The 15,565-nt window shown below is 35.1% G+C and overlaps 1 protein-coding gene across 2 annotated transcripts in view; it reads right to left on the bottom strand.

Moving 5' to 3' along the window:
• LOC107067324 (uncharacterized) overlaps positions 1-15,565 on the bottom strand; it is a 321,890-nt gene that overhangs the window by 225,594 nt on the left and 80,731 nt on the right. Inside the window, exon 2 of one of the 2 annotated variants that reach the window (XM_089174040.1) lies at positions 13,702-13,828. The exons of the other annotated variant lie outside the window; for it this stretch is intronic. The gene's annotated coding sequence lies outside the window, so the exon portion shown is untranslated. The remainder of the gene's footprint in view (positions 1-13,701; positions 13,829-15,565) is intronic. 2 annotated transcript variants of the gene reach the window in all.

Below are 15,565 nucleotides of genomic sequence, written 5' to 3'. Positions count from 1 at the left end.
TTTCCTCTTTATTTATCCGACTTTTGAAAGGAAGATAAAAACTGTCGTGGACCGAATGTAAAAAGGAAAAGCGGACTTTTGTAAAAAAAAAAAAAAAAATAAAAAAAGGAATCGTATACGTGATATTCCTTTGACTTGAAAAAATGAAAGAAAAAGAAATAGAAGAGGGAGGAAAGGGTGGGTAGGGGTGGGGGTGGGGGGGGGTAGTAGATATGAAACGAAAAAGAACACAGCATCCTTTCGATATTGAAACGGACGCAAATTTGTTTCGGTAACTTTCATACTCCATTCGCAAAAGATTATAAAGTAACGGTAATACGAATAGCATTTGACTGTGAAAAGAATAAAAACGATGGCATGATGGGGATTGAATAATGGTTGGAGGGGGCGGGAAAGTAAGCAAAAAAAAATAAAAGAGTATCGTATAAAGGAAAACTAGCCATTGCAAAATCAAAGAACCACCACCACCACAACCACAATCACAGTATTGTTTGCAGAGTATTATTTAAAAATAGCTAAACGAAGATTAAACAAATGAACCTCCGACCAGTTTTGCACGCCCTTTTCACTACTTTCCCTACTTGTTTCCCCTTTCCCGCAGCCCATTATTTCTTCTTTTCGATTAAGCGTCTGCACGTTTCCCCCACTCCTTCGAATCTCTTTTCCCCCTCTCCCATTCCCGTTTTCCCCCACTACCGAAAGAAAAAGTATTACGCCGTCGGCGATACGAATTATGACTTACAAATGAAAGGGGAGTGAAGAGGGCTAGCAAACGAAACCTTCTCCCCTATGCTCTGATCCTACCAATGAGAGAGAGAGAGAGAGAGAGAGAGAGAGAGAGAGAAGGAAAATAAGAACGAAAGGACGAAATCATTCCGAATGCGTGGGTCAAACAGACAGTCTAAGGCCTCTTTATTGCTGGGTCAAAGGAAATCCCAGGAACGGGATCGGGAAACACAAAGAAAAGGATTTTACGTGTCTACCTGCCTTCCTTCCTTCCTATCCCCTCTTTCCTCTTTTTACTACTGCGATAGGAGCCAAGAGGATTTTTACAACGGGAATACAAGAACAAATGAGCGTATATACGTGTTCACGTGTGTGTATGTATAAGAAAAAGTAAAAAAAAGAATACATTCTATATATATATATATATATATATATATAATATAAACGTAAAGAATATTGAAAATATTTTACATCCTTGAAAAGTTTCAAATTCCATTGGAAGAAATGGAAGAAATGGAAGAAAAAGGAAAAAGAAAAATAAAAAAAAAAACAAAAAATGTTTTCATACGGAAAGTGTAGTAAGAAAGAAAATGGAAATAGAGTATAAGTAGATAGGTTAGGTTTTTTTTTTGTAAGATATACCGAATAAAACAAATTAATCGGGTTCTCTGGGTAGGTAGGTGGGTAGGAAGGTAGGTGAATCGAAGGCTTTTAAGACGTTCCTCGATCACCGTCGTACCAGATGCTTTCTCCAAAAAGGGGAGAAATACCAATCGGAAAAGTCTGATGGGGGGCTACCATTCTCCGAAAGAGGTCAGCCCGGCGTTACTCTGACGAATGGTCGGCCCTTTACCGCGATAATGCACGTTCTCATATCAAACCTTAAGGAAACCACGTTGCTTTTCGAAAACGTCATTCGGAAGTTCTCGATCACTACTCCTACCTAGTACTTTTCCCTTTTCCCTTCTCTTTCTCTCTCATAGCTAGTGGTTCTGGGTCCCTTTTCTTGTATAGCATGCCATGCGCGCGATTCAACTTCTTCTCTCTCCTCTCATCCCCCACCACCACCTTTTCTTGATCCCGACGAATTTCAAAAGGTAATGGAATGTTCGATTTTGTCGTTTTGGTGGATCGTTCGACGAGTCAGCTCGTACGCAGGGGTTACGTCTGAAAATTCTTCACGGTCGAAGTAACAAATTTCAGGGACTGTGTGCTACACAGTACCTATTCCCAGTTTCGATCGGATTCATTTTCGATCTACTTTCTTGCTTGGTTTATCTTTTTTTCTCTCTCTTTTTTTCCTTCTACCCTCGCCAGTCTTCTGTAGTTCTTTTTTTTTTTATTTCTTTTATGGAACGAACAAGCACAACTTTTCTCTCTCTCTCTCTCTTTCTTACTCTAATCAGAAGGAACAATAGATTAATCAGAAAGATAACGATCGACTTGGGAGAAACAAGATTTTGATAATTTCATTATATTTCAGGTATATTTTCCCCGCTTCTTTTAGCCTTCGATGAACTTGCCCTTTTCCGAAAATGAAGTACTAACGACTCATTGACTTGACTCATGGCTATTAACCTACCCAGCAGGTATTTTACCCAGCAGTAGCTAGCAGCAGCTGGTTGAACAAGGATGGAAGGTCATTGACACCGAATGAAAACGTGCCTGGTTGCTTGATGAAAAGTAACAAAGCAGATGGAGGAGTGAGTGCATATATATATATATCGGTGAAAGGCACAAATTGGCAGCGATTTAATTAAATAACCGTGCGGAGCGGCCTGGAATGAGAGAGTTCTACCAAGAGAGAGATAGAAAGAGAAAAAGGAGATACTACGAGCTTGAAAGGTTAGATTCGCAGGGATGAGATTTTCGAATCGAGTCGATGAAACACAGGAGAGAAAGCTTATGAAAGAAAAAAACGTTGGAAAAAAAGATGAGAGAGAGAGAGAAACGTCATACGCACTTCTCGTGTATGACCAACGTGACCGAGGGCATCACATACTAACTTATAAAACCAATGCACGGATATAAACCCAGTCAGACACACACACACACACACATACACACATAGACCTGTACTACGAATACATGCATACCGGTCACGTCTGCTGGTCGTCGATCTATTCAAAAGAATTGCAAGTCCATCCACGTAACATAAAATATAGTAAATCGGGCAGAGAGTAATGCCTCGCTCGTAAATAACATGACATATGTTCGTAGGAGGCACGGCTGGCATCCACGCCGGTAAATCTTTCGTCGTACCTGAGAAACGATCGATATTTTCTCTGTATATGTGAGTATGTGTATTTGTGTCTGTGTATATTTGTGTGTTAGCCGCGCGTTTTACGGCTACCGCTGCTGCCGCCGCCGCCGCCGCCACCGCCGCCATATTGTCAACCGTTGCGCGAAAGCCACCTGTCGGAAAATCGATCCGACCTTTATATCCTACTCCCCCCCCCTCCTCTCTGCCCCTCCCCACCATACCACACACAACGGCCGCGAAATTTTCGAACGGAACCTTCCACTTTAACAACCTTTTCATCGATTTACTTACTACTACCTCTTGTTGTTTCTTTTTCTTTTGTTTTGTTTTGTTTTTTTTTTACTCGATTAACACGTCGAATGCCAAGCTGATTTTACACGGATTTACGACGGTCTGTCTCCCTCCTCTTGTCCCTTTTGGCGTCAACGTGAAGATTTATTATGCGATTGATATCTCACGTTGAATTATTATCTACAACGGATATTAGTTGAGTTGTCTAATCTTGTTCGATGAATTTATCTTATTGGGGTTAGGGTGACCCCCTTTTCCACTTCTCGTTGCAGTCTATTGCATTTATGCAATTTTTTTTGTTGAAGGTTATTATGCATTTGATGAAATGTCGAGATTAAGAAAGTGAAGGTTAAGTTTATCCGTGTACAATCTTCGAGATAAAATTAGGTTATGAATTAAGAAGAAATGTAAGGTTATGTTTTAATGATTTTGCAAAATATGATTATAATAATAATTCAAAAAGACTTTAGAGAAAATTAGGTTATAAATAAGGAAAAAAATGTAAGGTTATGTTTGAATTATTCGGAAAAAAAAACAACATTGCAATAAAATTATATTTAAAATGTGGTAAGATATTGCGAAGATTATTTCGGTTTACATTTTTCGCATTTGAAATGTTTTAATACGACTGAATGTAGATTTTTATGTATAAATACAATTATTTTATAAATTCTTTAGAGACCGCTGTCTATAATAAAATCTTAACATATTTATTTTAGATAATAATTTGAATGATTCTTAGCATTGACGGTCACCGGTGCATCCCCTTGCAACGACCCTACAACCAAATCCAATATCGGTGACCCAGCATAACATTAAACGTGTCAAATATATTTATTGTCTTATTTTTAAAAATATCTTTATCGATCTGCTAAAGTGTTCCAATCAAATCGAGAGTATTTAAATGGAAAATACTTGTCGAACGAAAGAACGAAAAAAACAAAGGGGAAAAATATAATAAAAATGAATTGAACTTTGGAATTCGTAGAATAAAATAAAAATAAAAATAAATCCTTAAAAAAAAAAAAAAGAAAAGAGAAGAAAAAAATAATACTAAAAATAAGTTAGCCTGCATTAATGTTAAAAAAAAAAAAAAAACCCTTTTAAACGTTGCAAGAACTACGACGAGTTGGCGAATTTATTTATAAAGTTGTCGCGTGAAAAATTAACTCCCAAGCTATTTTCTCCGTGTTCCTAGGCGACGTTCGAGGATTGGGCTATTTCTTTTAACCTTTTTTCCTCTCTCTCTCTCTCTCTCTCTCTGTTTCTCTCTTACCCAGGAAAAGCATTTTATCGTAGTCTCACGAAGAATAATTTAAACAAGTTTTCCTTGATCCCCTTTTCGTTAATACGTTTTCACAAAATCTAATAGAAAAATTTGTCGAATTAATATCGGTATTTTAAATTTCAATAAAAATGATTAACGACAACAAATCAAATTTTGAATTTTAATAAAAATTATTAACAAATATATTTCAATTCGTATTCGAGACCTTGATGAAATAGAATTGAACCAATCCCACCAGTTGTGATCTCGATAATAAATATGTTTCAATAAATTGTACAAAATTTTCGTCACAAATTCAGTTTTAAAAAATGATTCTTAACTTTGTAGGTTAAATATAAGACATTAAATATAATATCATCAGAATTGAGTTTAATTAATAAATAAACTTGAAAATAATACGATACAAAATAACCGACAAAATTATGATGTTTTATCAAAAACAAAACAACAACAAATTACTACCTTTGGATAAATTTAATAATTATTCGTACACTCGTTAGATAAAGTTTTCCTTAGTAAAAGGGTTTCTCGATACGCGATGGAGATCTTCTTCGGAATGTGGTTGAAGGCTGACAAGGGTACCGATCAACGTCACACGTTGCTTTTCGCTAAAGTTTCTAACGAAAATGCGATTCGCGGTAGCCTTAGAATGTTTCCTTGATACTCACCGATGCAATAGTATTGGAATAACGTAGTTCTAGCCAGCAAATCGAAATAGTTTCCTTGATAAGCTTGTAATCCTTACGCAGTTGGTAGATACGTTCTATCTCGGTTTACGTTTCCATTTAAATTACCCACTACGAGTTCTTGAACGTTCGTTAACAATATTATCAACAGTTATTATATTATCTTACAACTAATTGGGTTAAATGCTTAACGTCGAATAATCTCTAACTTTATATCTCATTTAACGAATAAAAAAACATTATAGATCATTTATCAATTCATCATTTATCAATTACATATGATTTATTTCATTAAAACATCGTTAACGAGTGATATTTCATATTTTATTTCTTGTATAATTAAAAACCATCGCCATCATGTTTTTTTAATCTCTTTCCCTCTTTCATTCGTTAAAATCTGTTTAAAAAATAAAAAGAAACTGAAATTAGTCCTTAAAATTACGTACCAACCTATAAATATGTCTTAATAATGACCACTTCTCCATCTAGCTTACTACAAATTCCAGGAACGTTTTGTTTTCCTCTAGCGAATTCGTACTAACTTGCTAACATTGAACGGGCTATGGGGGGAAGGGGGGACCCGGGGGGCAGGGGGAGGAAGGAAGGTTGTGTTGTGTTGCTGCTGTTAGGCAAAGCGTGCTTTTGCAACAGCAGCTTCATCACCCGATTTCGCAATTATCGAAGAAATAAGAGGACAATTGCATTTGGCTGCGACAAATCGTCCTGTCGAGTTTTCCTCTCTCTCTCTCTCTCTCTCGTTCTCTCTTTCATTCTCTCTGTCTAACATATACACGCACGTATATACCTATAAACGTAATGAACACATTTACACGTAGAACCAAAACACAGACAGATGCAGTTAAACAACGAGAACAGTAACAAGAGTACCAATAGAAATAGAAAGAGAGAGAGAGAGAGAGAGAGAAATAGGAAACAAGTAAAACAAAAAACGTGATATGAAGTTTCACATAATCAATAGAGTTATTCGAACAATTTGAGAATCCTTGGAAAACACGAAGTGTTTCATCCCTTTTCACACCCCTTTAACGCTGGTATGATTTACTTCTTTTTTTAAATATTTCACACTGTCAATTATTAAGGACAAAATTTCGGGTTTCTTTTCATAATCATCATTATCATCAGTCAACTATCCTCAATCACTGCTGGATGTAAGCCTCCCGTAATAGTTACCATCTCCTTTTGTCCTGAGCTGCGTTTATCCAGTTGAAATGGATACGTTTTACATCATCCGACCATCGGGTGGGTGGTCTTCCTCTGTTGCGAAATGCATCAGCTCGAGGTCTCCACTCTGTCACCTTTCTCGTCCACCTATCATCACTGACCCTGGCCAGGTGTCCGGCCCAGTTCCATTTTAAGGTTGGCAATCCTCTCTATGGCGTCGGTTACTCCACTTCTCTCTCTTATTGTTGTGTTGGGAACCTTATCTCTCAGAGACAGGCCCAGCATTGCTCTCTCCATAGCTCTCTGGGCTACTCTAATTTTATTTGTTGTAAGCTTTGTTAGAGTTTGTGTCTCAGCGCCCTACGTAAGCTGAGCTTTTATCTTTCTGAAATCAACACAGCACACTAGTTGTGTTTTATTTTGTTTTTTCTTAAGATGAGTCACTCATTCGTGTTACTAACAGTTTACACGTGACATGATTTTAATGATCATGCTGTGAAATAATAATTAAATGTGTGGTAATGTTATGTTATAATTATAATGTTTAATATTAATAACATTATTAACACTTTATTTGCCATTCACCTAATTTAGATATTTTGATTTTATTAAATCATTATTATTATTATCACATAATAAAAAAAAAAGAAATATTAAATTTCTTGTTAAATCATTGTAAAATTTGTTTTATTAAATGTGTTTTTATTGTTGGTTTTCATTTTTATTCTTTTAAATGTGTACGTTCCAGAATGTTGAATTATTTCGCAAATTTACGCGTAAAGTTTTTTATAAATTAATAATTCATAAATATTGCTGGGTTCCTGACTGCATAGACGTGCGGTCATTAATTTAATAATATTAAATAATATATTTTATAATAATAATAATAATAATAATGTGTGTAGGATTCGTGAAAATATTGAAACGCTGGATTTAAACCAAACCGGAAAACGAATCCAAGATTTTTCGGCTGTTTTAATCATTGAGGCTATATTCACGGCTAAATTTAGATAAAATAATATAAATATAATAATAAAATTAACTATCATACAAACAATATAAAATGAAATAATATGAAACATCAATGATTATAAATAACATAAATAATTTTAAATACAATAAGTTACGCAATATATAAAAAATTAAAGAAATTTATAAACAGTAATTAACATAAACGATTAAATCAGTATTAATTAATTATATTATTGATATTATTAATTAATTAAATAATTATACGTACGTAACACAAATTGTCTAAAACTGTATATCAAGATTTAACAAGATGATTAATTTGAAATTATTATTTTAAATTTTATTTTTATTAATTTTTTATTTTTAAATTTTCATATCAAATTTACATTGATTGTAATATCAAATCTAAGATTGCTATAATAAAAATCAACCACGTGAAATTCGAGATGTAGTAGTTCGATCGTACATCGAGGATAACAAAGATTCAAATTTCCACTTAATTTTTAAAGTATCGTCGCCTATCGAATTATCTCACAATAAGGGTGTATAATTTTTATCTAGAAAAATGAATCATAAAAACAAAAAATATTTCTCTCAATTTATCAAAGTTCCTTGTAATTTTCTACAATCTTATAATCAATTAAATTGTACTGTTATCAAAGGATAGAAATAATAATCGATAAATAAATTCATATAGTTTGTTGTAGAAAGATAACAATTTAAAAAAAAAAATGAACACTGAGAATAACATTAGAGAGTGCATGTTAAGGTAACATAGATGATAACACGTAAAAGGTATCTATGTAATTAGGTAGATAACAATGATGAAATGGTTGACACGATAGACCCAACACGATAGACACGTGGAAAGGCTTGCCAAGTAAAAGAAATTGAATGGAAACACGAAAGCCTTTTCTCTCTCTCTCTCTCTCTCTCTCTCTCTCTCTTTCTCTCTCTAGTGTGATATATTTGAAATGACCTAGAAAGTAATATCGTGATTTCATTCGATTTTCTTTCCTATCATTATTTATCTCTCATCGAATTCGATTGCTCTTGATTGAACACAATTGAATGGTATAGAGCGCATATATGCGTCCAACGAAAATAATACGTCTAAACTAAAGACTTATATATATATATGTATGTGCTTGTCAATTATTTTGTTCTTTTTCCCGTTTATTTGTGATCAAAACAGTTGACATTATAAAATAATATCGTATTCCGTCTTCAGCGGAAATTGCAATTGTTAGGCGCCTTCTTTTTTTTTTTCTTTTCTTTTCTTTTTCTTTTTTTTTTTCGAACAAAAAGTTTGGCGAGCTTTTATGGGAGATAAAACCCGTAGGGTTAATATTACATCGAGAACTCGTGTACAACGTTTGTACGAATGAGTTTGTAGGAATATCGGTCTAATGTACCTTACAAGAGGATAAAGACAAAGATAGAAAGAGAAAGAATGAGAAAGAGAGAGATAGAGAGAGAGAGAGAGAGAGAGAGAGAGAGAGCCTAAGTGAAACGAATGCACGTAGTTTCCGGGTGCAGGTTCCACAGGACGTTGTAACGGTGTCAACTTTGTCCATTAACCATCGATTTCACTCGGTACTTTGGCCAACTGGAACCTAAAGTACCCAGTTTGCCACCCTTTCCTTCTCTCAATACCATATTCGAATTTCGAATTAAACGCTATCATCTGTTTTTTTTTGTGTGTTTACCCCTTCTTTTCTAATTTTCCCTTCATCGTATTATTTCTATCGCGTTTGTTTTTTTACTTTTGTTTTGTATTACCAACCATTTACGTTTTCCTTTCTTTTGTTTCTTCTTCTTCTTCATCATCTTCTTCTTTTTTTTTTTTTTTGCTAACTCAATGGTTCCGGGTTTTTTCTCTCTTTTTTTTTTATTTTTCATTATTTTATACTTGTATTTAATTTATGTAGTTTTATTTATCATCTATTTCACTCGATACTTTGGCCAAGTGGAATCTAAAGTACCCAGTTTGCTAATCTTCTTTCAATACCATATTTAAATTTAGAATTAAAAGCTATCATTTGTTTTTTTGATGTAAAAACTTCTTTAGAATGGGTGTGACTTGAGAAAAAATGTAACGGAGCGGTAGGCGGCGAGGTAACGGAGCGGTAGGCGGCGAGGTAACGAAACGGTAGGCGGCTATGAAACGGTAACGATACTTAATAAGAAGAAAACAAGTGACAAACATGTAGGATTGAGCCTGTGAGAGAATGAAACAAAATATAGCTATACAGTTTTTCCTATTCTCGGTCTTCGATTCGTAGTCCGCACTCCCGTCTACTAAGCTTTGTATAAGTGTGTGTGTGTGTGTTTTTTTTTTGAAAGTTTCATTTCTAACACGTGTGATCTGTACACATGATATTTTTTTGACTTCTTCTTATCTAATGTTCATTTTACTCCGCGTTTTATTTTTTCCATTTGTTCTTTCGTTTTTTTGTTTTACCAACCATTTACATTTTCTTTTCTTTTTTGTTTTTTCCTTTTGTTTCTTCTTCATCATCATCTTCCTTTTCTTCTAACTCAATGATTTCGTTCTTCTTCTTCTTCTTCTTCTTCTTCTTTCTCTTTTTTTTTTTCGTCTTTTCTTTTTTATTATTTTATACTCGTATTTAATTTGTGTATTTTTATCTTTGTTCTCGAGCAAGGAAGAAGCTTGCCACGAATTCTTAATTGCAAGCTGCTACTGGTATACTGGTACTGGTAGTTTGTACTGGGTACTGGTTACTGGTACTGGTGCTGCTAATGAAATACTTTTAAAAGAAGCCGGTAAAATGGCAAGCAACGGGCACGAGTTCTCGTTTCACGTCTATGACGTTTCAAACGAAGTACATTCCTAAAGGTAAAAAGAATATAACGAGAAGAATATAAATACTATTATTTTCGTTTAACTTGAAATAACTAAAGGAATATTAACGAATGACGACAAGAAATAAAACAAAATTAGAAGTGTCGGAATTATTGGATATATTTGTTCACGTTGACGAAAACGAACTTGATGAGAGTGAGGAAGGACTCAAAGAGTGGGGGTAATTAACGTGACAACTCGAATTTATCTTACTCATTTTACATTTCGGTTTATGACAATTGATCCAAAGAAATTTAGAATTGAATTAAATAGATTCCTTTAGACTATTTTTACAATAAAATCCAAACCTCTTCTTTATTCGATACTTTAGTTTTAATTTAGTTAAAATCGGTATTTTATATTTTTTTTTGTTCAGAGAAGATAAACTCTCCTACGTTCTCACATCTAATATACAATCTCAAATATTGAACGAACTAATGAACTAAACTAATCAATCAACTACTACCTTTTCGATTTAATTAATGGACGAAAAGTCAAATGAAAAATATTTGTGAATGGAAAAAAGAAAAAAAAACAAAAAGAAAGAAAAATAATAGTGAAACAGTTGCATAATAAAACAAAAACAAAGCTGAACAAAAGAGATAGAAAGAGGAGAGAAATAAAAAAAAAAAAGAAGATCTCACATAGCGTGGATAGAATCCCCATTGGCATTAATGATCAATCCCGATCGTCCATATCACAAAGAGCAAATTGGATATGACGTAACAAAGGATCCTACTCCGTGGTAAACATCCTATAACACCCCATGCCACCAGGTTCCCAAGTCATTATAGCTTTCTCTATCTCCCCTATCCACAAACATTCATTGAACATACACACGAATATGCAGCAGCAGCAGCAGCCCGAGCTAACTGCGCCCAAAACCCGAAAGCGAATCTCTGTCCGTTGTTGGGGAAACTCGAGTGTCCCTGGAAAACAGAAACGACGCGTTTCACTAACACCCATACGCCCATTACGTACCCATTTATTTATCCTCCCAACAAATATTACGATCGTTTTTCAGAGTTTCGCCAATACGACGTAACCACCACCATCACCGTCACTGTTTTACTTAACAGCTTTGTAGCCTACGAACAAAATCATTTTTCGGTGCATTAAATTAACCCTTTGATTGCAATGAGCGCATATATAACGTAAGCAATTCGAGTGGACTATGGTCGTATATATGCGCTTATCAATTTTTTTACGACCTTCCTTGACTCGAAATTCTTTTTTATTAAAATAGTTTAACATTAATAGAAAAATTATTCCATTTGCAGTAATTGCAATAGTTAGGTGAATATTGGTATTAGGTGAGCTTTACTCACCCTTTTAATTTTTCTGTTGTTTTTTCTTTGCACATTTTTCAAATTCATTTGACTCGAGGTAAGAGCATAACGTTTATTTATTTATATATAAAAATTAAATTAAATTAAGATTATATTAACTCGATATTTGTTAGATGTAGGAAATATTATTGCACGTGCATGTTAAGATAGTTATATAGTGTGCACGATAAATCGCAGTAAGTTACTAATTGAACGTAGAAACTGAGATTGCAAGTAATTTATTGTAACGCCTCTTTCATTCATGCGCTCGCGCGCTCGCCAGCCTTATTTTTCATCTCGAGGGAAGTGAATATAAACAAGAACCTTAATAAAGCGATATTCACTCTCTTTCTCTCTCTCTCTCGTTTTCACTCGCATTAACTAGCATTATGATTACAAAGTGTTAACCCGGTGGATTACGGGGTTCGCGTGCCACTCTGTTGCGCACACGCGCGCCTACAATTCTTTTCTCCCCCAAAGGCACGCGGTGCTTTTGTTCCACGAATAATTATGAGACTACGAGAGCTAACCGGATAATTCTGGGGCAACGAGCCGCCCATCAAAGTGTCTGCCTACCTTTTTTTTTTTAACCCCCACCCTCCCTTTTATTTTCCCTTTCTCTTTTTTATGCTTCTTTTTTATATTCTTCTTTGAAATTAGTTAACTCTGATGTTAGAAATATTCGATCAAATTGTTAAAGAAAGTTCTACTGACTGTAGTTTCTTTTTTGTATACCCTTTTTTTTTAAGGAATCATATTCAATAATATTTCTTTTTGTTTAAACATTCTTTTTTTGATTTTTCATTCGAGAACGAGTAAATCACACGAAGGTATTGGTTTTACAGTATACAGAGAAAAAGTGAAATAGATTCTTCGCTAATTGACAATGAGAGAATAACTCTGTTTCGAGTTGTACGGTAGAAACAGGAATATAGTAGAGTTACTGGTGCAACCAGTTTGCCCCTACCCCTCTTCATTAAGACTGCAATCATTCCATCATTCCATCGTAATCCAATAGCAAACTTGGTCTGTACATTTTCCACCCGAATCTAGACGCAAAACCAGTCAAGTCCTACAGTTAAATTTCCTGTGCCCGGAAAAACAAGAGTCCAACCCTTTCCCATCGAAAATCCTTTTCTAATACCACTTTTCACTTTCCCCTCCTTCCCCCTTCCCCCTCCCCCTCCCCCGTTTCTCCAATCTCCGTTTCCAATCCCCCCTCTCTTAACACTCCCTTTCACTCTTTCTCTTTTGTAATTGGTTAACGTTTTAGCACAGGATCTAATCATTTTTCGAACGAAGGGTAAAGTTATATTTCAACGTTGACAAGGTCTATTGCTTTTCATAATGTATCTATTATACGTGTGTATGTGTATGTAAAATTCGCAAAAAAATTGCATCCGCTGAGCTGATTGGACCTAGGGACTCGAACCCAGAATAATCATTCGTTTTCCGGGTGCCTGTTTTATCTATTGAACTATGCATGACACATGGATCAACCCTTACACGAATATTTATTAATGGTTTATGACATGGAAGCATTTAATCTCAAAACTCTTCCCCATTGCAACAACCATTTAACCTTAAATGTTTCATTTAAATTCTTTAAAAACTCTGAACGTGTTTGGCGCGTTTATTTAAATTTAATTTCCTCAGCCTACCGATCGTGTCGCTACTATCGTCTTCAATCATTTGTTTCGATCTTCTTTTTATTCACTTTCTCGTATTGTTACAACGATTTTGGAGTATGTTACGAAACAAACCTCCATATGCTGAAACAGGCCCACAATTTATAGAATTCGTGAAAAAATTAAGCCCTGCTGAACTGATTGGGCCTGGGGACTTAAGATTAGGATGATCTTTTGCTTTCTGAGTGATTATTTCATCAAATGAGCTATCCGAGGCCTACATTTAACTTTTTCACGAATATTTTTTCATGGAATTTGACATGGAAACGTTCATTTGCACATGTAGAAGCAACAAATTAAGAAAAAGCTATTCGTTTACATGATAAAACGTTTTTTTTTTTACACTTTCACTTTTGATTTAAGAATGTTAACCTATTAATTAGAAAAAATAGAATTAAAAAAATGACGTACTTTCTTCTCTCGTGAAATCTTCCCAGTTCGCCGACGTGATCTCACCTGCGAATCAAGGAACTCGAACATATACGACCGAAGGAACCGTATCCCTTCGAAAAAGGGAATTTTTAAAATCCAACCGATCCTGTAACAATAAAACATGATTGATATTAAAGTCAATCTAAATAATTTTTCCTCTTATCTTTTTATTTTCATAATTGTAAGCTTCGGGAAAAAAATTGGACCGCTGGACTGACACTGGACTGAGGGACTCAAACCACGGATCTGTCGCTTTCCGGGCGACTGCTCTTTTAACCAATTGAGCTATCCAAGACCCACCAACCAATTCCCTTCCACGAATGGCTTAACAAGTTTGGCATGGAGGCATTCGTCTCACATAATAATAATAACAAGTACCATAAGGATTTTCATTTCAATTACAATACTCTTAGTTTAATGAACCTAATTTACAAAAGATCGTTAATCCTTTCGATAAAAAAAAAAAATAATAATTAAGATTAATCGAAGACGAAATATTCTCTCTTTCTCTCTCTCCCTCAGTATAATTCTTTTGATTAATTGTCCAAAAAGAAGTATAATATAACGTTTACCTTCGTTAAAAGGAGACTATATAATTAAAGCTAAAGATAAAAATTCTTATTGAAGTACTTGAACCGTAAAAAGAGAAACATTTTATCAGAGAAATGATTTAAAACTATCATCCGATAAAAATATATATTTTTATGGAACGGGAGATTTGTCTTGTTTCATCCCCCCCTCCCCGTTCACTTTCTCTCTCTCTCTCTTTTTTTTTCATAAAAAGATCGTACATAATTCAAGTTACTTGGTTCTTGGCGCGCGTTAAGTCTCGAAGACGGTAAAAAGCACAGCTTCTCTCTCTCTCTCTCTCTCTCTCTCTCTCTCTCTCTCTCTCTTACCAAGAGCGCTTTCCATTTTAACCAAGAATTTTTGCACATTAGTGTTACCGGTAAAGCGTAGTACAAACACATCCTATTATAACGTTAGTCGTTCTCCTTTTTCTTGCTTCTGCTGCTGCTACTGCTGCTTACTCGAAGCTGCTTAAACTTAATAGCTCAAAAGTTAAGCTTAATGTAAGAAGTAAATGTGTTGGGTATTTTAAAAGAACGACTCGAGAGAAATGTCCCTAGAACGAGAGGACGCCATAAACAGGATTTGACTCTTTTCAGAAAAAGCATCTTATAATTTTTCTTATACTTATTTCCCTTCCTTCTTTTCTTACTTCTATTTTTTTCTTTCTCTTTTTCATCAGTAACGGAGCTATTAGTCTTTATGACTGATTAATTTTCTCTTTGAAAACTAATAATTCTTTAGGGTTTAATATTCCCAAACTTTAATTCTTTCCATTACGAGCATCAACTATAATGGACCAACCATGTGGCAAACAAGTGTATCCTAACGATCACTATAGTTGGCAATTATACCATGAACCATCTATCAAATAACTGAATATACATAAAATGTATTTTTTTTTTCGTGTGGTTTGTTGTTATCCTGGGGGCTCTCAAGCCCTTGGACCATTGTGTCCGCCCGGGCCCCTTACGGGCAACCCCGTCCCTCGTGCGAAGGCGCAGCAGTCCGGTCCCCCCCAAGCCCATCACGTCGAATGTTGGCGGTGGTCCCAAAAGCTTCATTTCTGACGCCCGCGCGAGCCCAAAGCCACGACGACGAGCAGGCATGTCCCCTCGATTGATGTCGGAGAGCGGGGACTCGAACCCGCAAACTCCGGGTGGGAGTCGAGCGCTCTACCGACTGAGCCATGCCGTGCTCCCATAAAATGTATTTACTTTTATGATTTCTCAAATAATACAATGAAACAATAGTAATGTAACACTTAAACTAA

The sequence above is a fragment of the Polistes dominula genome, unplaced genomic scaffold (assembly GCF_049000335.1).
Source record: "Polistes dominula isolate Pdom_NZ unplaced genomic scaffold, Pdom_raw_medaka contig_75, whole genome shotgun sequence".
In the NCBI taxonomy this organism is placed as follows: Eukaryota; Metazoa; Arthropoda; class Insecta; order Hymenoptera; family Vespidae; genus Polistes; species Polistes dominula.
The sequence above is the reverse complement of the archived record's forward strand: the minus strand, read 5'-3'. Positions and strand labels throughout refer to the sequence as shown.